We start from the raw sequence: 23,802 nt of genomic DNA on the forward strand, positions 1-23,802 counted from the left end.
TGACCATTTTTCTCCACTTCCACTTAACTATGAGGGGGTGAGGGGAACTAGGGAGAGAGGTCTTCCTCATTAGCAGAACCCCATTTAATTACTAATTGAGTTCTGCTTGGGCAGGATTCCTGGAGCTAACGGGGGCTTGCACCCCCTCCTGGCACTACTGCCACTGCTGACAACCCCTGCAAAGCAGGGATTGCGATAGTAACCTGGCACCCATGCCTTTGATGCTACAGCTCCTCTATTTCTTTGGTTTTTCAGCGTCATCCCACACTAAACTGGAACAGCCAGCTGTAGCATGCTCCTTTGCGAATCCCTTCTGTGTCACTGCTTTACACTACCCTTCGGCTCCAATCCAGGGGGAGAATTCAAAGGACACGCACACTGCGCAAGCAGGACCTCAGAGCAGTTTTGAAACTGCAGTGAGGTTTGGCAGAGCGAAGCAAGTGGGAGCAAGGAGACAGGGCAGAAAATGCTCAAATACTGCAGCGAACGTTTGGAAGAATAGCTTACACCATGTGACCAGCAGCAGTGTCTTGCCCATTGACTTCCATTCTTAGCATTAATGGCAGATCTTTGCTTGCTGAGTCACTTGGTGACTCCAGCAGAGGTCTGGCCACCTTCCTCGTCCTCTTCTAAACAGGGAACTCAAACCTTCCCCACACTGACCCATGTCTCAGCCTAAATTACTTCTGCAAGTCAGGTGCAATCTGCAATTGCAGCCATTAGGTCACCGACTTCCAGTCCACGAGTGCGCCAAGCCTGTTACAATGGGGCCCATATGGAGCCTGGTTCTACACATGGTCCCAAAGAAGTCAGTGGAGTGTTGCTTGTGTGATGGGTCGGCAGTGTGATTTGGTTTTCCATGGGCAGACCAGACCAAACCATGTTGTCATGGATGTGAAGGGAGCCGTGCTACAACCCTGAGAAGACCAGGGCTATAGTAAGATTCCCATAACATAGTTAGAAGCCCACGTGCACATGAACGTTTCACACTCTGACACAGCCAGGCTGCAAGTGCTGGGTTAAAAGGTCCTCATGTGCATCTCCAACATGGAAACGAGTCTAATTACCGTGGGCCAGCCTAAGGGACCGGGTCCTTTACCTCTAGCAGAGGCGGCGGATGCTTTTAGATCCAAAGGTTAAGTCAGCCAGGGGCATAGTTACAGAGGTCCTAGATCTCATGCACTTTAAGAGATGCATGTTAATGCCAGAAAGAAGCCAGCTCTCCAGTTTAAAAGGCCATTGGGAGGGCACCCAGTAGCCTCTTGAGCCTTGCATAACCTGAAGAGCTGAATGCAATGTAAGAGGGAATTTCTGACATAATGGATAGGTGAATTCTCCTCCCTCCAACCCTGATTTCTGGAGAAACCATTGTAAACCATTAGAAACCAGCCAGGATTTAACTGAAAAGCCCAGGTGAGTTCATCATTCCCAGATCATTAGGCCTCACCAGGGATGGATCTGCGGCAGGGTTTAAAACAGACACTGAAGGAACTGTACCGGGGTTCCCACCGCAGCAGATGGAGTAACAAGGGGTGATCTGGAGGCAGTCACCAAGGACACCCAACTACCCCTGTATTGCAACATGCCCCATAAAAGCAGACTTCTCATGATCTTGTGCAAACAGCTACTCTGTCTTTGTTTGTCTGGGAGAGAAAGCAGGAAGAGGTGTTTGGAGAGAGGGGAAATCTGACCTTCCGTTTCCTTTTATCTTTAGGAGGGACAATACATTTGAGTGCTACAGACAAGACAATACCCCAGCTTTCCTCCAGCCCAGACTTCTGGGACAACTGCACAATCTGCCCCGAAGCAAGACACAGCACTGCAGAGAGCCCATGCATTGCAGTCCTGATTACTGTAGAGCACTGCAGCACAAACTGCCCTGTGCTGCAGAAAGTTAGCGTAATCTGTAGCATCTTGCAGGGACTTAATGCATTACACGTTTGACTGCAGGACGCTGCAGTGACGACAGGATTTCCCAGCCAGCTGCCCGGCCGACACACAGGCAGGTACTGCAGAGGAAGAGTGGCAGAAGGAAAGGAGGTGGAGAGATTCCCCCTGCCTCCGCCCAGTCTCTTTTCTGGAACCACTGTTGCTAAATATGAACCATATACTGTGCCATGTAAGGCCAGATAAACAAGCAACAGGATCCGGGAGCTGGTGCTCAGGGGAGCTGGCACTTGGAGATGCATGCCCGTGCCTGGAGCAGACAGTGCAACTGACTGCAGATGGCTGGCTCAGATGGAGAGCAGGAAGAAAAGAGGCAAGGATAAATAAAGGCGAGAAGAGGGAAAGAAATGAGATTCATCAGGTGGCTGGTGAGACAGTGCCGGTAGCACAGATTTTGCAAAAATTAAAGCAGCCCAGTGAGTTGCTACAGGAATTCACCCTCCAGCACATAAAGCGACTGGCTTGGTGGGGCTGGGGGAGGGGTGCTAGCAGGAGGATGCAGCTGCTGAGCACACACTGAATCTAGGAGGAAGGGTGGGGTCTTGTGGTGAAGGCACAGGGCAGCGATGGCTCAATTCCTGGCTTTGCCACAGACTCCTCAGGCAAGCCACAGACAGGGGCAGATCATCAGGAGAGCTCAGCATGTTGGATGCCATGCTCTTAGGAAAATCTGGCGCCAGTTGTGGGCATTGAACCCCCATAACACTGCCTGGTGGGACACTATCACCACCATAGCATCGTAGGACTGGAAGGAACCTCAAGAGGTCATCTAGTCCAGTCCCCCGCACTCACGGCAAGACTAAGTATTAGTCATGCTCTTCCAAGGGAAGGCCACAGAGGCCAACTTACCCTCCAGATGCTACTGATGGTCCAGGCCAGTTTCAAGGCATGCTGGCAAGCCCACATCCCCGCAAAATAGCATCCTCCAGGGCACTTTCCACAAAGATTCAACTCCCTTTCAAGGAGGTTTTTAAGCAGCTTTGGAGACTGGTGGAAGGTGCTGTACTGAGACCCCTGGGGACTGAAGGCCTTTGGTTCCCCACAGAGCAGCAGATCCACCATGAACAGTGACAGGGCTAACTTTTCCCCTCCACCCTACAGCTGGCCAGCATGACTCAGCCCTGACTTGAAGGGACCAGTCCTAGGGGCAAGGAGAAAGTCCAGTCACCAAGGCTCATTCCATCCTCTGCCCTCGAACAATGCTGTTAATTGGGTTGGCGGCGGGGTGAGGCAGGCATATAAGAATCCCCATCCCATGAGCCATGTTTAACTGCATTTGTCACCCAGCAGATGTCTGGGTAAGTAAAGTTCCCCATGAGTATAGAAGCTTGTGACTTTCAACTCCTCCTCTAAGTATGTTGTCGGCTAACTTCTTCAGTCCCAACAGATCCCACTGTTTTCTAACATTGACATGCCTCCTTTAAATTTTGCCCTCTCCTTCACCAGGAGATGTGGTACCCATCAGAATATGCATGTGCATGCTCATGTATATAGACACACGCACTAAGGGTTATGTATTATTTGTACAGCCTGAATTGTCCAAAAATGGAGGCACCCAAAATGGACACCCAAGTGGAGACATTTAAAAGGAAATTTGATTTTTCTGAAAGCACTAACCCCTTCACCCTGAAAATAACCTCTCAAGGAGTCTCTAGCTGGGCACCTAAACATCAGTCGTCCCTTCCAAAGTGTACATTTTCCAAGGCATGACCCAAAACATGGTCTGATTACAGGAGCCATTCTACCAGCTTTTCAGATATGGTTATTCCAGCCCCTCCTCTCAGAAGAGTGGGCACAGAGCTATGCTCCTCTTTACAGGCTAATTGTGGTGCTAACCTGAGTGAGCTCCGTTTCACCTCATCACTTCTGCCAGCGTCACCGCTTTGGCTAAAGCCCTTATGAAGGGAGATTTGGCCAAGTTATATTTGTAGGTTCAAAGTTTCAAAAGCACACAGGCAATAAAAGCAGCATGTGTCTCAAAATGCATGTCACTGAAAAGCTGGCCCTTGCTTGCTCGTTTAAAAGGAGACTCCATTTTTATAGAGTTCTTGGAAAGTGTCTGTAGCATTTGGCTGTCACATGACTATGTGGTCATGGAAAAAATGTTAAAAAAGGTATTTTCTTACTGTATAGGTCTTTTCTTGCTCAGCACTCTAAAGGTCTTATATGGCCCTGTACAGTATGAACAAATATCAGTTTATCTGAACAGCAACCCTGTGAGGTACAGAGTATTATTAGCACTATTTTACAGTTAGACAGAGGAAGAGATTTGCCCAAGGCCATACATGGAATCTGTGGCAGAGGCAGGAGCTGAACCAAGATTTCCCAAATCCCAGTTCAGTGCCTTATAAGACATTCTTTAGTGGCATGAATATTTTTAATTCCTGTTAGCACTGCAGAGCCAACAGCTGTGCTTCCCCCTACTGGCTACCCTTCTCTAGCTCATCCCACAGAAGCAACTGGACTTCTCTTTCAAGGCCCTTCATGGACTATTGCCACCCTACCCATCATCTCTCATTCACTATCAAAATGTCCACTCCCACCGGCCCATGATGCCAGCTGCCATTGCCCACTTATGTTTGCAAACAAGCTTTCATGCTCTCATGCTGTCCCTCACACTTGGGAGGAGCTCTAAACATCCACAAAACCACTTCACTGTTCTTCAAATGCCTCCTTAAAAATCCCCCTTTGCCAACATGCCTCTAACAACTTGAGAGAGATTAGAACAGTAGTGCACTGAGTCCATGCTGGCCAATACCCCATCTGTCCATATCTATTTGTCATGTCTTACTCTTCGGTTGCAAGCTCTTTGGGGCAGGGACTGTCTTCTTGTTGCAGGTTTGTAGTGCCTAGCATAATGGGTTCTGATCTATATCTGAAGTTCCTAGGTGCTAGGGTTAAAAAAACCATCTATGGGCATGCAAGCTCAATTCTAATCTGTGTCACACATCTGTATAGGCTACGGAATTCAAAGATTAATCATGGAGTCAGAGAATTACTAACTAAGTTCCACTTGCAAAATTATTACTGGTTATGAGCCCATGGGGCACAAAAGAACCCAGCTTGGTGCTCAGATCCCAGGGTGAGTTTGCAGGGCTGGCAATTAGGAAAAAGACAAACAAGGCTTTTTTTTAAACTTATGAGCAGAGCAAATTGCATTTGGCATCATGGAGATGATTAGACTAGTGCAGAGACATTTTAAGAGCAGATCCTACATTAAACTGCCATATCTAGTGCCAGGGGTTTGCAAGGAGCATTACAGATGTAGAAGAGCCTGCCCTGAGGAGCTTACAACCCAAAGTTGTACAGAGCCCATGAACACCCATCATCCTTTCCAGTGTGAAAAACAAGAGTCCCTGCCCTGGAGATCTTACTGGCCACAGGAGAGGTGTTAATTACAATTTGGAACTCTGACTAGTTACCCCAGTGGCTAGGGAATTCTTTTCTGGCTATGTGGTTAAGATGGAATGAGTCTAAGCGGGGGGGAGTCCAGCATAAGTGGTCAGACAGTGCAGATCAGAAACTTCAGGTCTGGGGTTCTGGTTCTTCTCTATAGGAAGCTAAATGCAAAGCACAGCAAGAAAGCACACAGCAGGGGCCATCTCGTCTCTCCCTTGCAGTGGTTTTGTTCCATTGGCTACAGTGGAGTTACTGCTGATTTACACTAGCATGCACAAGAGAGGGATCAGGCACTAGGCAAGTAACTTTTCTTGACCCAAGTTTAATGGCACCTTCTTGGCAGGCCCCGGATTTGCCCACAACAGCTAAATGTTAAGTCAATCCAAGGATTGCTTTCAGTAGTTAGTGCCGGGGAGGGATGAGAGACCAGCACAGGCTGAGGTGCACTGCACACACAAGGGGCAGGACAGTTAAACACTAAACGATTTTAAGTCTTGCAGTGATGAGATGGTAGAAGAGGAAACAGGTATGGGGAATAATGAAAAGTTTGCCAGGGCTCAAAACTGAGATTTCTGCATTTGATGTCAGCAAGCTGCATCGGCAAATGAGAGACAGGTGAGTGGGGAACATGGATACAACTGGGGTTAATGGGACAGATGGCAGTCAGTGCAGAGGAGAAGCATGGGGGTGATTGGGAAGAGGCAGAGGAAAGGGGCCTGTCATTTATATCCATGGGACACAGGGACAGTAAAGCCTCAGTTACAGTGGGGTCCTTAACATGTCTCCCAGGAAATCTTGTTCTGCAAAGTCAGGCACCTTCTGGCTGAAATCTGAGACAGACCTGAAAATCTGATCGCTAGATTCAAGTTGTGCTCAAAGAAAGAGCAAAGGTCACTCAGGAGTCACTGCTGGGCCTTTAAGCTGCAAGCACACACACTTTAGTTCAGACCCAAACGCCCAGGAGATGGGAAGGAAATCCAGGGTCCCTTGCCAACACATTGGGGTTACCATCTCCTCCAGCCCCTCCCTGGCTTTTCAGATTCTCTACCAGGCCCCCCACATGCAGCTCCAAGGCTGGGGCTCGGGCTCTCGTAACAGATACAAAGTCTCATCATTCCAAGGGCCCGTAGGCTTCTTCTCAGACTTGGGAATCAAAGCACCAGTGAGCAGATCTCTATTCTGATCCTGGGCAAGGAAGGAGGTTTAAGAAATGCTGCTTCCTATTACCACTTCCCCCAACTCGAGGGCACAGAGTGGGCCTAGGAACCAGTCTGTATGTAGCAGCATCTCTAGTCCCACTCAGATTCCTCCACTACACATTATCGGCAGCCCTGGGGACTAAACTCACCACTCCCCAGAGAAAGCAGAGGACCTCCATTCTGAGAGGGGTGAAGGCTGGTCTTGTGTTTAAGGCACTGGCCTGGGACTCAAGATCTGGGTTTGATTCCTAGCACGGCCATAAACTTCCTGGACGAACTCGGGAACTCACTTAAATTTAGGTCTTGTCTGTAAAAATCCTTCCTTTCTCCGACCTGGTCTGTCTTTTCTGTTCTGATCATAAGCTCTTCCAGGCAGCCATTCCCCTGTGTACCTGTACAATGTTCAGCCCAGTGGAGCTGCTGTAGTAAACAATTGCAAAAGCCTTGAACAGCCCTGGCAGAACAGGCCTGAGCAGAGTTACAAAGAGGAGTTCGAGAAGCACTGTCCCACGCTGGCTGTAGATGCAGTTGGGTGTTATTTGCCTGCTGGAGTACTGGCTCCAGTTCTGGGTGTCACACTTTAGGAAAGACGGACAAAGGGTTTAGGTCAGGTTTTATGTGAGAAAAGGTTCAGACAACTGGGCATAGTTAGTCTCAAGGGCTGTAATAAAGAGCCCAGGGATCAGTTGTTCTCCGTGTCTGCTGAAGATAGGACAAGTAGCAATGAGCTTAATCTGCAGCGAGAGATTTAGGTTAGATATTATGAAAAATTCTTACTATAGAGATAGTTAAGCTGTGGAATAGGCTTCCAAGGGAGGTTGTAGAATCCCCATCATTTGATGTTTTTAGTAACAGGCTAGACAAACACGTCCGGGACGTCCAGGTTTACTTGGTCTTGTCTCAGTGCAGGGGGCTGGACTAGAGGACCTCTCAAGGTCCCTTCCAGCCCTGCATTTCTAAGGCCTTGTCTACACGGCCACTTTACAGCGCTGAAACTTTCTCCGCTCAGGGGTGTGAAAAAACACCCAAGCGCTGCACGTTTCAGGGCTGTAAAGCAGCCGTGTAGACAGTGCACCAGGGCTGGGAGCTATTCCCCTCGCAGAGGTGGTTTTATTAGAGCTGGGAGAGCTCTCCCCCAGTGCTGGAGCCGCGACTACACAGCCCCGTTAAAGTGCTGTCAGCTGTGGAGACATACCCCAAAGATCCCTTGATTGCCGAGAACGAACAGACTCATCTCTGCCATACACATTCACCACTCAGAGGTCCCCTGCCCTATCAGCACAGAATGGGGTCAGTGGACCAAATCCTCAGCTTGATTTCAGCTGGTGTAAATTAGCATAGCCCCTTGGAAGGTGTAGCTCAATCTCCCTGAAAAAACCAACCCACACTCCACGCTTCTGAGCATGTGCTCCAAACAAGAGACGCAGGGAAACATGAAATCATCTTCCAAATTAAGAATTCAGAAATGGTAAGGAGCTTTGACAGCTGTTCCCGCTCAGGCTCCCAGCTGACGCACCAACATGGGGAGGACAAAACTTATAGCCACTTGCACCCATCACAGCAGTGAGTTTCAGGGGTAGGAAGGGGATGTTGATAGGATTCCCGCACAGTTGCCTTCAAGCCTGGGCTATTTGGTACAGACAGGCCTATCCAGGCACTGTGCTTAAGTGCAGGTGGAATAACCCACTGCTTCCAAAGCATCTCAAAGTAGCCAAGTTAGTGATTATTCCAGTTTGGGGTGGAGGCATGGGGTGGGGTTCAACTTCTCTAAATGGATCTTCCACATGGTAAGGTAATTTGATTACAGGAAGGTGCTAAGCCATCCACCCTCTCCTGATGTCAGCTGGGATTTGTTCTTGGAGTAACTGGATTTGCCTTCATTCTGGAAACAAGGCGCTTGATTTGATTTACAATAGCACCTATGCAGAGAACAGGGCCCCACTGTGCTTGCGCTGTGCATATACATAGCAGGAGACAATCCCTGCCCCAAATAGCTTACAGTCTAAACAGACCAGACTGGCAAAGGTGTGAGGGAAAAAAGAGAGGGGGAGGAAGCAACTCACCCAAAGTCAGCAGAAGAGCCACGTGTCCAGAGTCCCAGTGTTGTGCTCTCCACACAGGCCGAGGAGGCCTGCCCACTCCCCACAGCCAGCTGCTATCAAAGGACTGACAGCAAGGGCCCAAATGGAGTCCCCACTCAGCCCTAGGACCCCTTCAGCTGGTGAAGGGCTCCCAGAATTGCCTGCAAGCCCTGATCTGACATCTGCAGTCTTATCATGGCCCCAGGCTTGCATCTCATCCACGTGCAGGTCACTTGAGTTACGGGTGGGTCAGGAGTGGATTCCAGGGATCAGCAGGTAGATGATTGGATTTGACATTCATTAGTGTATGGAATAATAAACACTCCTTCGCATTTCCATCTGCAAAGTCCATTACAAATACTATCAACCCACCCCTACAACCCAATCCCAGCTGCATGGGAGGTGGAGCAGCAGCCTCCTCATCTTACAGGTGGGGAAACTGAGGCACAGGGGGACCACGGCTACACCTCCTTTCCATTCACTCCCTAGCGCAGGACTGAAGAATTGGCCAGGAGGATGGTATTAGGATCTACTGAGACCTGGGTTTTCTTCCCAGCTTGCCCAAAGTCTCGCAGCAGGTCAGTGGCAAAGTCACTTCCCTGCTCTGTCCCTCAGTTTCCCCATTTGTATAACAGAGCACTGACTCCCTATGCACAAGGCTGAGGCTTAACTCATTCTTGTCTATCAAGAGCTATGCAATTCTCAGACAGAGGGTGCTGCAGAAGGCAAAGTATTATCACCATCAGTATTTAATCCGCCATTGTCCAGGGGCGAATGTCATACCACACAGAGCAAACGGCTGATGTATGTGCATCAAGCCTTTGCCCACTGCACAAAAGCCTTGATTAAAGAAAAACAAATAGAGGGGCAGGTTTATAAGTCTATGGAAATGGTTATCCCCACACTTTAAAGCCAAAAGCAACTAATTAAAACAGCATCAAAGTCAGATGTTTTAGGAGTTCAGCCTCAGAAAGCCCTGGCAGGGGATGCCAGGGAACAGAGCTGCTGCGGCCAGTTGGAACGGAGGGAAAACACTGACAGGACCTGCAACTGGGACGCTGCATCCTGATCCAAGCACCCCACCTGGGTAAACACCAGAGGCCGCTGCAGATAGCCTGCGACTGGCCAAGGGTGTTTGGTGAACTACAGACTTTGGGCAGGCTAAGAGCGTCCTGGGACCACCATATGCCATCTTCAGATGTTCTCTGATCGACCCCCTCCACCTCCAGCACAACAGGACAGCCCCACTCCTGCTGGGAGACAGTGTTACCCACTCAGTGTTCTCCCCATCCTTGGCCTAAGTACCCCTCTTTCCCATCCCCTACATTCCTGCCCTCCCCAGCTGCCATCTGAACCCCTTTCTCCCATCTCACAGGTCCCTAGCATGTGCACTTTGAACCTCCTATTCCCCCTGGCTCCCAACATATGAAATCTGCACCCCCACTTCCCCACCATGTGCAGTCTACACCCTCTCTTTCTCATGCCATCCCCAGCTCCTCCCATGCACAATCTGCAGTACAAGCACTGATCTAGAAAGCATTGAAACTAAACTGGATTGAAAAAAGACATTTAAAGAAAATCGGGGCATGGGAATGGTTCCCTTTGAACCCTGCAAATTGAAGCAGCTTTGAAGTTTCAGGAATTGTTCTGGTTTTTGGACCAGCTCTATTCAGGACCTTCAGAATGACATGCTGTGTAACTATCAGACATCACTACCACCACCACCTCCAAGGGGACAGATCATCCATTAGGTCTATTAAGGACAGCTTCTGTGAAGGAGCATCTCAGCACTTCAGGTACAGGTACCAACATCAGTGGCAAACCCTGCTAGGGAGTACAGGAGCACGAATGGCAAGGAGAGAAAACAGAGGTGAGGAAGGCTGTTTTGTGCCCAAGGCACTGGCCTGGGACTGAAGTGAACTGGGTTCAGTTCCCAGCTCTGGCAGATTCCCTGAGCCACCTTGGGCATGTCTACACTGCAGTTGGAAGTGTGATGGCAGCAGGTGTAGACCTGAGTGGCTTTGATCTAGTAGCGCAAGAGCAGTAAAGCTGCAGCAGAGTAGGCTGCACAAGCCAGTCCAGGATCCTGGACAAGCCAATTGCTCAGGCAGCTAGCCTATATTGAAGCAAGAGCTACCGTATCTTCATTGGGCCAGAAACGAATCTTGCTTATGTGTTTGGGGCCCATTGCACTGGGTGCTATGCAATCTCCATTGGAGCCTCAAGGCACTCCTGTATTATAATCATCAGGCTGGGGCGAGGTCTATGGGGAAGGAAATTCTTCCCCCAGCCCAGGAATTCCCAAAGGAGGGTGCATTCATTGTATTTAAATGGCAGTTTCCGGTCAGGGAGGTTGGCCCTGGGAATCTGTTCTATTACTTGGAGTTACCTTAGAATTCTTAGCAGGGGAAACTCACCAAGCAGGTACCAATCCCTCGCCACCCTGCTCCCTCTCGCGTGCCTTCTTGTGCCAAAACATAAAAACAACCTCAACAGCTTTGTTGATGCAGCATGTAACAAGTTCAGCCAGAGCCGCTAGATCCACCCAGGGCGGAGAAACAGTGAAGTTGGGCTTCTGTATTGGTTCTCCTCCTCCGCAACCTGCAAGGAGATTTAGCCTCAGCTTCCTTTATCTGAACCTACCCTCAGCAGCTAACATTCCTAGAGCTATGTAGGTACATGGAAGAGTGGAGGGCAGGCTTCCCCGGCTAGGAGGAGCAGCATTTGTTCAGACATACTGCAGTCCCGGTTGGCCCTTCCCAGGGCTGTGTACAAGAGACAGGAGACATGAGACTAGAAGGAAGAGAAAACATGGAGGAAGGACAGATGGGTGCACAGGAAATCACACAAAATGGAGCAACAGGGAGTGGAAGGCCAACACTGGGCAAGCCTGCTGGGGACGCTGTTACAAAACAGACTAACCAATGTATTTGAGCATGAGTATTTGAGACTAACATTGGTTAGTCTCTAAGGTGCCACAAATACTCCTTTTCTTTTTGCGAATACAGACTAACACGGCTGTTACTCTGAAACCTGTTACAAAACAGAAGCTCCCCAGTGCTGTCAAGATCGGGGTGGGAGGAGGTATTGTTTCATGGTCTGTGCATGTAATGTCTTCTGCAGTTTCCACAGTATGCATCCGATGAAGTGAGCTGTAGCTCACGAAAGCTTATGCTCAAATAAATTGGTTAGTCTCTAAGGTGCCACAAGTCCTCCTTTTCTTTTTGCGAATACAGACTAACACGGCTGTTACTCTGAAACCTGTTACAAAACAGAAGCTCCCCAGTGCTGTCAAGATCGGGGTGGGAGGAGGTATTGTTTCATGGTCTGTGCATGTAATGTCTTCTGCAGTTTCCACAGTATGCATCCGATGAAGTGAGCTGTAGCTCACGAAAGCTTATGCTCAAATAAATTGGTTAGTCTCTAAGGTGCCACAAGTCCTCCTTTTCTTTTTGCGAATACAGACTAACACGGCTGTTACTCTGAAACAGCTCAGTAAATGGGATATAATCATCTCCCCTAATAGCATCCCAGCTATGGAGAGCCTGGGGCTGGAGCACGGATGAGAAACACTGTTAGGCTCACATTGGCAAGGTTAACCAGAAACCTCATGGTGTCTGGGAGGCCCCAGTACAAATCTTATTTTGCAGTTGACAGGCCCAAAGAGAAACAGCCTTGTTGAGCCCAGTGGAGCTGAAGGAAAATGGGGTCAAAGAAGCTTTGCTCCCCCAAACCTGCCTCCTACTCAAGCAGACACAGGTCTTGAGTATGCTCAGGGATAGACCTGAGCCAATAACTGGTGTCTGTGCAACAGTACTGGCCCTTAGTGCGGATGGCGGCGTTCAGGGGGTCTTGATGAGTAACAATTTCTGACTAGTCCAATCAGTGCAAACCCCTGCACATCTGTCAGTGCTTTGGGCCCCCCACAAGACCAGTGCTGCTACCCTGATGGCCGAGTTGAGGATATTGCTGAGTGCAGCAAGGCCCTACCTAGGAGACAGCAGGATTAGATGCAGCCAGCCCATACGTCCTCTCCAAAGATGTCCCCATCCCAGGTCCCCAGAGAGATGTACAGCACCCCCTTCCCTCCGTTCATTCAGATGCGAGGTGAGCAGGGGAGGAGGAGGAAAAGGCAGACACTAGAGAAACCAAACAGGCCTAGTCCAGGCTACATTTCCCCGCTACTGTCACCACCACATTGGCCCCACCTGTGATGGCAGCACTGGGGGACATGCGAGTACACAGTATGGTAGCAGCTGCGGGGGCATTGGCCAGCTGCTCCCACATGGCTTGGATGGCAGAGTTAGTCACACTACAAGAGTACCACTTTTGGAATCAGGCCCCCAAGGGTGTTTTATAGACAAGGGACAGACGACAGCCCCTGCCCCCCTGGGTCAAGCTATCCAAAACAGGCAGAGGTGGGTGGGAGGACAAGGTAGGCACAGAGTAGGGTGACAGTCCTGATATTTGGGGCTCTTATATAGGTGCCTATTACTCCCCACCCCATCCAGATTTTTTGCATTTGCTATCTGGTCACTAGACCAGAGCCATGAGGATGCCTGCAGTTGCTCCTGTGCATGGGGCTAGGCCAACACAAAACGTGGAGAAGGCTCATCTAGTGCAGGCAGCCTAAGGCCTCTGGGAACTGCACTCCTGGGGAGGAAGAGTAGGAGCGAGCTCTGGTCACAGCAGATGCGCCACCCAGCTTCTTCCTAGCAAGAGGACAATAGTGCAGCCCCTCCCTGCCTTCTCCTGCACACTGGCTTCGCTCTCCTCTGCTGCGGCTACAGGAGTCCTTCCTCCACTCAAATCTCCCGCTGCCTTTGTCAGCAGGAGGGCTAGTGTAGAACAGGCCCTGGAGCTTCAGTCACCCGCTTGATGCAGGTCTCGAGGACCCAATGGGTGCCCGCGACCTGTCTGCACTAGGACTCCCAATGCTGCTACAATAGCAGCCCTGGTGGGACCTTTGGGTTGCCTGGGACAGACAAGTCCCTGGGCATGCTGACAGGCAGATCTGCAGCAAGACCCGTGGATTTACAGGCTAACAGAGGGCAGGGAATTCCCACTTGGAAGGATCCATGTTCAGTCTGGAGTGGGAAGGGAAGGTCTGCCTGGCTCTTGGCATCACCAAGTAACCCTCGTCCCTTCCTGCTGCCATCAAAGCCCTCCCCCAATCCCCACACCTTCCCCCAGGAGTGCTCCCAGCAGGGGTATTAGTGCAGATCTAGCCAGACTGGTGCCGACATCACACTGCAGCCTCAGCAGGGGCATCACTGCCTGGATCAGACTGGACATGGAACTGCCCTGGGGAGTGGGGCAGGGCCTCCAGCTCAGAGCCCAGGGGACACTCACCCTGCCACTGCTCCATGGATGCAGAGGACTGATCTCCAAAGTGGTCAGTCTGCTGCCTCTCACCACTCCACCCAGAGTGCAGCAGCCTGGCAGGGCATTTCCCTGCTCAGTTCTGGGCAGTCATGCCAAGAGCATGTCCAGCAGACAGCAAAAGCCCCCTCCTCACTAGACACAGACTGGGCACCTTTCATGCCAACACTGGCACAGCTGGGCTGTTCACTTGGGGGAAACCAAGTGGAAGGTTCTTCTACCTGCCACAAACCAACACCCATAAACCCTGGTGACAGGTGCCCTGTGGAGAACTCAGTTTTGAATAGAGGCCCAGGAAAGGCTCCGGGGTTGTCGGACTGTCTACAGGAGCTGAGAGGATTCCCTATGCACGGCCTCCAACAAGCCAGCAGCAGACCAGGAAAGAAACCCACAATCACCCCACACCTCCCAAGCCAAGGCCCAGAGATGGTGCAGTCCTGCCCCCGCCACCTCCCACACCCAAATCATCCCTTTCCTGGATCTTACCTTGCAACTCCCTGGGGGGAGTCACCCAGCAGCCAAGTTAGAGGTCACAGCAGCACCTCACCGGCTGCTGGCACTGAAAGGGAGTTTTGTGCCACTGCTTCTGACTGGGATGTGGGGGCAGCGGGGCTGTCGGCCTCTCTCGTTATTCAATATTCAGGTGCATTTCAGTGCTCAGAGAAGTGAAGGATTGAGGGCACTGATTGGAGCCAGGCAGAGCAGAGGCAGCCTGCAAAACACTGACACCTCTGCCACCACACCCCGCTCCTGCCCTGGTCCTCCTGCCTGTGCTGAGGGGCCTCCACCCTGACCCTCCACCCCATTTGCATTCCAGCCCTGGGCTCCCCCCCAATACTCTGTCGATGCATCTCGAGCCTGACCCAGACCTCCCCCACTGCTGTTCCAACCCCAGGCTCCCCACACCCCTCTACCAACACCCCTCAATCCTGAGGGAGCTCCCTACTATTCCAGTCCCAAACTCTGGTGATCCACCTCACTGCCAGCCTGTAGCCCCACTCACGCACAAGGATGCCTCTGTCAGACTCCTGACCATCATGGTGTACTCTAATGTGGTGTGTTGCATTGCAGATAAAAATCCCATCAACTTTACCAAACTATGTTGTTTATGATCCAAGCCCAATACAGACCCAGGGCCCCAGAGATACCAGGACAATAACCCGTTGTACCAGCTCCCATGCCCTTCCCCTTTACTTTCAATTCTGGCCTGAATTGGTCTCTGCCAAGCAGGAAGGGCCACCCAGATTTCAGCCTCCCCCACAGAAGCTCCCTGTAATCCTTTGAGCTGCAGGGAGACCCTCAGCATCACCCTCAAGTGAAAGGGTTGGGGCAGGTTAGTGAGCCTGTGAACTGAGCACAGGGGGGGCCCTCCCTCCTACTGCACATTCCTCCCAGCTGTGTAACAAGAAGCATCACTCCACAAAGCATGCAGATTCAAACCAGATGCTCAGTGTGACAGAAGAATGCTCCAAAGCTACAGAGCACAGAACCAAGCAGCAAAAAGGGTGCTGGGGGCAGAGAGGGGAGAGAGATAAGAGCCGGAAGAGCACTTATTCCCAGTCATTTGTCTGCCGGCCGTGTGGGCTGCAATCCAGCTTCTCCTTCTGCTTTATTTGCTTATTTCTTATTTTGATTTGATCTGATGGATGGGAATAGACAGGAGGGAGGGAACGATAGCACCAGGCATGGCGTGGCGTGAACTGCCCCCATAAAGCGCTGCCAATGCACCACAATCCCACCCTGAAACATCCTGCCAGTCCAGGACTGGCTCGTCCACCCACCCGCCTGCATTTCTACCCTGTGCTGCTCCAGCTTTGTTCTCCCAATACACTTGACATCCCTGTCTGTTCCGGAGCCGAGTGCTCACGCAGCCCTACCAGGGCACCTCAGTGCTTGCTGCCCTGCAGCACCCCGATGCTCCCCCCCACTCTTTCAGTCCTGGACTCCCACACAGCCCTGCCAGCCAGTGCGCCTCAATCCCAACCTGCAGCCCGCACCCCACAGCTATTTTGACCCTTCCCCAGCAGAGACCAGCAACAGCGCCGATGGTTCTATTCCACATGGGTCAACATCACCCAGCCGAGATTGCGAGAACCTCTTCTCACTGGCGCCTGAAGCCGGATTGCTCAGGCCTAGCACTCCAGAGGGGAAAGATGCACACTGCCCATCCCATGCAGTCTAATGCACTTATCCTATCCTGCAGCTGCATGCAGCCGGCCACCCCAGCACCCCAGACAAGACATATGGGTGACCCCTCCTGAGCAACAAGGGGACATGGGGGAATCCAGAGGGTGATGCTCCCTGTGACCCCGAGAGCAGGCTAACAAGGTCAGGGAGACCCACCCAGACACCAAGCAGCAGCCACCAGAGAGGTTTACAACTGCAGCTCTCCCAAGGAGAGGTGTAGTAACAGACGGGAGTCTCCCCCGCTAGAGTTTTCTTCCTAGCCACCTGCCACAAGGCTGGCTGGGAGTCAATCAGGATTGCCTGTGGGTGCAGGCCAGGGGGAGGCTCCTTCAATTCCATGCCCATCTGCTGTAGGTATCCACCCACTCCAGCACAATGGATCAGTGGGGTCAGACTGCAGGGCTTGAACCCAGCCAGCCCGGGGGTCCTGGAGTGCCCTGCTGCAAGGGTGGGATCCTCTCCATTGAGTGGAATAAAGGAGGGGTGTGCCCCTTGAAGCCACATCTGTCTGTATCTCACCCCACTGGAATAATTTAGCTCTGCTACCAGCATGGGCCCCACACTCCCTCCCCTTAGTGATTGCTGGTGTCCCCCTGGGATGGAACCCTGCCCACAGCCCCCCATTGGAGATCCAAGGGGAGCAAAGAGGCAGCACCCCAACCGTCTGAAGGGAGAGCTAAGCCAGATCTTGGCACCTGTTGGAAATCAGGCTGGGCCAGTTAGGTGGTCTGAGCTGGCCCATTATGCCCCTCCTCTGTGCCCCACAGTATGCAATTCCTCCTTGGCTTTGGGGGGCTGAAGGCAACAGCCTCTCCCTCCACCCATTCCATCCTGGCCTCCTCATGCCCGTCATTCATTGCACCCCCTCTGTTGTGAAGAGGTGGGGCAACCTGCTCACTCCTGGCTGAGCCCCCCTCCCCTGACCTGTTTGTTCCTTAAAAGCATCCCCCACCCCACCCACTGCACCAGAGCAGGCCAGGCTGCGCCATGCAGGGATCGTGTGTGAGCAAGGAGGGAAAGCAGCCCCCCCCACCCCCACACACAGTGCCCCCAGCCATCTCCCTGATGATGGAACTCTGCAGTGGCAGGACCCGCTGACACCCTCCCTAGCAGCCGGAGCGCCCTGGAAGCACATGTTCCTAGCCCAGCATCCCAGCCAGACCACTGTGTCCTGTTGCTCCCCTGGCAAATCCCCCTATAGACTAGACACTGGTGGGTCCCTTAGGGGAGCAAAATGTTTGACCCCATCCCCCTGCACCCCACCCAATTAGTTGGCCTTTCCCCCAACCCTCTGCATCTGCAGACCTGGCAGCCCTCCCAGTGGGTGGGGGTTAGGAGAGGCAGGACTGGGGAAATGAGCTTCCCCTTTTCAAATGAAGCCAGGCTCAACGGTAGGGGTGACGGACCCGGCATTGTGCACTGGAGCAATAAAGCAGCATGTCACTGTATTAGAGCCTAGCATGCTGGACACACACACACACACACACACCCACCCACCCCTTATTTATATGGCCATAGTGCCCAGAGGCCCCAGCCAGGCTCAGACTTCCAGTGCCCACATCCAGAGACAGTCCCTGCCCCAGAGAACTTGCAGTCTGCTACAGCCAGACAGGCACCCACAGGCAGGTACACAGAATTACACACTGGTTGTTTCACTGTCTAAGCAATTGGTTATTCCACAGTGCCAGGCTTGATAGCGGGCACCACTCTTCCACCACCCAGTTCTCCTTTGAGAAATCTTCCACACTGGCATGGATTCCTTCGCAGAGGAATTCAGCACCACTACCCGCCTCCCTGCCGGGTGGAAGGAGGGAAAGGTAGAGGAAACATTGAGAGTGGAAAAATGCACAAGAAAACACTGCTGCATCAGATGATCAAACCTGAGTCCAGGGAGCCAGGGGAAAAGTCCCCCCCCCCCCCATCCACCCAACCTGCCAAAAAACCCAAGCCATCAGGACCAAAGGAGAGGGAGAAAAAATTGGGACAAGAAACAATAAGCCTAGAAGACAAGGGTGAGGAACAGGCTTCTGCTTTATGTCTCTCCCCCCCACCAAAAAATGCAAGTTCCCCTGATCCTAGGTGCTACCACACCCCCTGGCTTGAAGTGGTTTGTGGTTTCCATCATATCCAGGGTTTACAGTTTGGTTCAATGGCTCTCAGGGCCACCCCCCCCCCACACACAGTATACAAATTGTTCCAGCACCCCTGCCTCTGATCAAAGTCAGCCAACCCAGCCAGTAAGCAGCACGGTCACGCTCCTCGCCCGATTAAACACATACAAGCACCAAACTTATTTCCATTTTACAAATATTCCTTCCCCGCCGCCCCCCCCCCCCGGGTATTTTCTCCTAGGAAACACCCACCCCCCTCAGACAACAGTGCATTTCTCTCGGTTTTAGACCCAGCTCCACTTAAGGGAACTCCCTGAATTTTCCACAGCTAATTATAGCTTGCAAACTCCCAAGGGCTCCCAGGGGCTGTTTTTTTTTTTTGCAAGCATGGCCAGGGCGAGTCACCAGCTTGGATTTCCGTGGAGAAAGGAAATACCCCCCCCCCCCCAGCCCAAAAGATCTTGTTCGTGTTGCTGCAACCAGCGATTTGAGGGGTGGGGGGCACACACCCACCCCTCTGCTTTCCAGCCCCCTCTGTTTCCAGCCCTCACCACCTCCCTGTGTCCCGTCCCCCCCGCCCGGGTGATCCTCTCTTCTGCCTCCTTTCGCTCTGCGGACAAGTAGCGCCGGAGCAGGGAGAGACAGGCACGGAATACAGGTTTGCAACAGGTTTCCATTCGGTGCCTGTTCCTCGGCCAGAGAGGAAGCCCCCCCCCCCCCCCCCCGGGAGAAATCCCAGCCCCTGACCCCGCGTGGAGCAGCGGCTCCATGCACGGGGGAAGCGGGAGGCGAAGGGCTACCAGCCCAACAGGACAAACCGCTTACCGCGCTCCTGGCTCGGGAGGCGAGGTTCCTCCAGCCCGAGGTTACAGCCCGCCCAGCTGCTCCGGCGCTTCAGGCTGCGGGCGGGGGAAGCGCCATGCGATCAATGGCTTTTGCCCGGCGGAATCAATTCATAGACTGCGGCTGCTTTCCCTCCGCCTCCAGTAATCCCGTCTTCCGCTGGCAGGGAAACCCCCCTGGATTTCCATGGACGGGAAGGGGTTAAAAAATCCCAAGCGCCTGGATTCGCTTTTCCACCCCCTCTGCCCCTCCTTTTCCACCGCCCTCCACTTCGCTGGATTTTGCTCTTCCCAAAGTTTGGAGGGTGGAGAGAGACCACTGTCCTTTCACGCTGCAGGTCTGTAAGGAAAACCAGCAACCCCCCACCGATCTCTGCACTGAAGCTGATCAGCAGATGTGGGGGGAGGCTTGGGTTTGTTTTTGCCTCTTCTCCCTCCCTTCTCCCCGTTTTCAGAGCCAGCCCTTTGCAAATGGAGCGAGTCCTACACGAGCGGCGCTAGCTTAAGAAAACGCTTGTCATGGCAACGCCACTGCCTAGCCCAGCCAGCCTCACCCCATCCCAGAGAGGAGGAGGAGGAAGTCTCTTAAGGTGGCTTCACATGCAACAGTCCCAGCCCCGCTGCTGCTAGCTCTCGGCTTTGCTTTTTTAAGGGGGAAGAGGCAAAAGGCAGCTCTCCCTTCTCCGAGAGTTCCCACCTGGATCTATGAAAGGGGGGCGGGGGGCTTCTGAGCATGAAAGCGGTGGGGAGATCACCGGAAGAAATTAAGAATCTGGGGTCCCGATCCTGCCGTGACATTAGTGCAGGGGAGCTTTGCCTGTGTAGAGGTCATTGCAAGATATGGGGGGGCGCAGAGTTTTCATTAGTGGTGATGCTTTGCCTTGTGTGTTTTCACTCAGGTTGGACAGTGAGAAGTAGGCGGATCAGTTTCACTTTTTTCTAGTCAGTTTCACCTTTGAGATTTCATGCCCTGGCCAAAAATTTGAGTTGCAAGCAGGAGGAGACAAGTCAGTCCAAAATTTGTATACCAAATCCTCCTGCTTTCTTGTAAAGCAAGAACTAATTATGGAGATGATTCTGTTGCTCTTAAGCCTGCTCCACACAAAATAATAAATTCATACCAGAGAATAGCTGATGTAATGCCAAGGCTCCAGAGGCAGTCCTGGAAGTTACAGGCTGGAAAGTCTAACTTCAGTAAGAGGCAAATTGGTTGAAACTATAGTCCAGAACAGAATCAGACAGATGAACACAATATGTTGGGGGAAGAGTCAACATGGCTTTTGTAAAGGGAAGTTATGCCTCACCAATCTATTACCATTCTTTGAGAGTGTCAAGCAGCATGTGGACAAGTATGATCCAGTGGATATAGTGCACTTGGACTTTCAGAAAGTCTTTAAAAAGATTCCACACCAATAGTACTTAAGCTAATTAAGCAGTCAGAGGATAAGAGGAAAGCTCCTCATAGAGAGGTAATTAGTTAAAAGATGAGGAACAATAGGAATAAATAGTCAGTTTTCACAATGGAGAGGGGTAAATAGCAGGGTCCCCCCAAGGATCTGTATCAGGACCAGTGTTGTTCCACTTTCGTAATTAATCTGGAAAAGGGGGCATACAATAAGGTAGCAAAGTTTGGAGAGGATACAAAATTATTCAAAAAGAAAAGGAGTACTTGTGGCACCTTAGAGACTAACCAATTTGAGCATAAGCTTTCATGAGCTACAGCTCGCTGTAGCTCATGAAAGCTTATGCTCAAATAAATTGGTTAGTCTCTAAGGTGCCACAAGTACTCCTTTTCTTTTTGCGAATACAGACTAACACAGCTGTTACTCTGAAACCAAAATTATTCAAGACTTCTAAAGGGATCTTACAAAAGAGTGACAAAACAGATTAAATGTAATGTTGGTAAGAGCAAAGTAGTGTACATTGGAAAACAATTCCAACTAAACATACAAAATGATAGGTTCTAAATCAGTGATTACCACTCAAGAAAGACGTTGGAGTCACCCAGGATTGTTCTCTGAAAACATCCACTAAATGTGCAGCAGCAGTCAAAAAAGCAACCAGAGTGTTAGGAACCATTAGGAAAGGGATCAATAAGACATAAAATATAATGCCACTCTATAAATCCACGGTATGCCCATATCTTGACTACTGTATGCAATTCTAGTTGTCCCATCTCAGAAAAGATAATTAGAAAAGGTACAGAGGACAACAACAAAAGCTATGAGGGGTATGGAACAGCTTCCATAGGAGGAGAGATTAAAAACACTGGAAGGTATGGTGGGGCTTCACTCACCACACAGGCTCCTCCTGCTGGCAATCTTGGGGATTAGCTCCACAGGTCAGTGCACCCTCTCCCAACAGTACTTCACCCACTGTCATATCTGCTCCTGGACCCACATCACTCCAAGGCAATGGCATCCTCTTTGTGATGCAGCCCCCCAGCCATGTCACATTCTGGACTGCCACCTTCCAAGGGAGGTTTAGCACCTCAGTAGTCCAGCCACTTCCCCAGGGGGGCACCAGACCCACCCACTACTGTGGGTCCCAGTCCACAGATCCTATAGCTGGCAGCTTCCTGCTACCTCTCCTTAAGTTCTCACCACTGCTGATTCAATTTCATGGGCCACTTCTCTGAAGCCCCAGCACCTTCTTTGCCCTCTTCTCAGGGCCTCAAGCCTGCACATTCCAGCAGGTCTCTCTAGCTCCCACAGTCCCCACTAGCAGCTGCCCTAGCTGAGGTACTACCCTACTCCAGCCATCTAGGAACCCTGTCCTCTCCCTTGGACTCCCTGCAGCAACTAAGCACCTGCCCCTGCAGCTCTTTTTATGTGGGCCTGCTGGGCCCTGATTGGCTGCTCCCTGCACAGCCTCCCTGGGCTGCTTTTAACCCCTTCTCTGCCAGTGTGGGGCAGATACCCCATCACAAACATAAGGAAGTACTTCTTTGCAAAACCTGTGCAACTTGTTGCCAGGGGATGTGAAGGCCAAAAGTATAACTGGGTTCAAAAACGAATTAGGTAAGTTCCTGGAGGATAGGACTGTTATCCAAGATGGTCAGGGGATGCAACCCCATGTCCCTAAAGCTCTCATTGCCATATGCTGGGACTGGATGACCAGGGGATAGATTGCTCAATAATTGTCCTGTTCTTTTCATTCCCTCTGAAGCATCTGGCACTGGCCACAATCAGAAACCAGGATACTGGGCTAGATGGACCAGGCATTCTTATGTTCTTATTTAGTTAAATTGGTGCAACTATTGTGTGTGGACACTCAAATTGGTTTAAACCTGGTTTGGTTTAGCCTGTTCCTGTAAACCAATGAAAGTTCAGCCAGTGCAACCTCCGTGTGTATACAAGCCCTTAGGTTTTATAACACTTTGTTTTACAGAACATAAGTCCTTGATCCTGGAAATATTTATGCGGGTGGGTATAAGTTACGGGGGTAACTTTACAGATATAAGTAGCCGCAGTACATTACTGTAATGCATGGGTAAGATTACTCACAAGCAGAATTGTTTACAGGATCAGGGCCTAAATGCAGAGCTTTAAGTCTACCTCGTATATGGTCCTTTTATATAGGGAAAGTCTCCACATACCCATGGCTTCTCTAATTAAAGGTGCATGGTTAGAAATGTTTGTATCTAGCATTGGATGTACTTTTTCAGTGACTTATTGGGAGTCATGAAACTCTTCCTCTCTCACAGCCCAGATCCAGCGAAGACAGATTGTATAGTCAGTTGTGGGATCGGGGCTAAACTGGCTGCTCCCATCCTCTAAATAGTCAATGACTTTCTGGTCTCCTCCCACCATATATCTACCTAGCTATAGTATCTGAGCATGTCCACTATCTCTATTTATCCTCACAACACCTCTGTGAGGCAGGGCAGTGCTATTATTAACTGATGCACAGAAAGACAGAGTGACATGCCCAAGGTCATGCAGGAATCAGTGGCAGAGGAGGGAGTTGAACCCAGGTCTCAGGCTAGCACCTTAACCAACGGACCATCCTTCCTGGCTCTCTCCCCTCTGTTCCTTGTGATTTGTATTATTATTCCAGTGCATTATGACTCACTATTTACCTTGCTCCAGCAACCGTAAGCCCATTGCATGGCTTCTCTCCCCATGTAGGTGTTTCACAGATAAATCACTTCACTTCACACATCACTTCAGCTCGCAGTTGTGGGTGTATGTTTTTAAAAGAAAAGGTTACGATGTGCTCAACAGAAGACTTGAAAGTACGTTTGCATATCTCTCTTTGTATTTCAATTTTATTATTATTAATTATTTGGATTACCATAGCACCTAGGAGCTCCCGCCAAGATCAGGGCCCTCTTGTGCTAAGCACTATAAGCACACATAGCAAGAGCACAGTCTCTGCTTACTATAGCTTACCATCTAAACGACAGATCCTGCAAACACTTACACACCTGATCGCTTAATGTGAGCGTTCATCGATTCCAAGGCCAGAAGCGACCATTGTGATCATCTAGTCTTACCTCCTGTATGTCAGCCCACAGAACTTCCCCAAAATAATTCGTAGAGCAGCTCTTTTGAAAAACATCCCATCTTGATTAAAAATGGTCAGTGATGGAAAATCCACCATGATCCTTGGTAAATTGTTCCAATGGTTAATTACCCTCCCTGTCAAAAAT

The 23,802-nt window shown here is 50.9% G+C and overlaps 1 protein-coding gene across 11 annotated transcripts in view; it reads right to left on the reverse strand.

Annotated features, from left to right (window-relative positions):
* Positions 1-21,950, reverse strand: part of ATP2B4 (ATPase plasma membrane Ca2+ transporting 4) — a 102,899-nt gene extending 80,949 nt beyond the window's left edge. For 2 of the 11 annotated variants that reach the window (XM_043533465.1, XM_043533467.1), the window contains exon 1: positions 21,445-21,950. The gene's annotated coding sequence lies outside the window, so the exon portion shown is untranslated. Of the gene's footprint in view, positions 1-19,131; positions 19,695-21,444 lie in introns of those variants that run through there. The other 9 variants (XM_037884998.2, XM_043533468.1, XM_037884997.2 and 6 more) reach the window with 7 other exon arrangements.
* Between the last annotated feature and the right edge of the window lie 1,852 nt (positions 21,951-23,802).

This window comes from Chelonia mydas, chromosome 21 (assembly GCF_015237465.2).
Source record: "Chelonia mydas isolate rCheMyd1 chromosome 21, rCheMyd1.pri.v2, whole genome shotgun sequence".
Classification (NCBI taxonomy): domain Eukaryota; kingdom Metazoa; phylum Chordata; order Testudines; family Cheloniidae; genus Chelonia; species Chelonia mydas.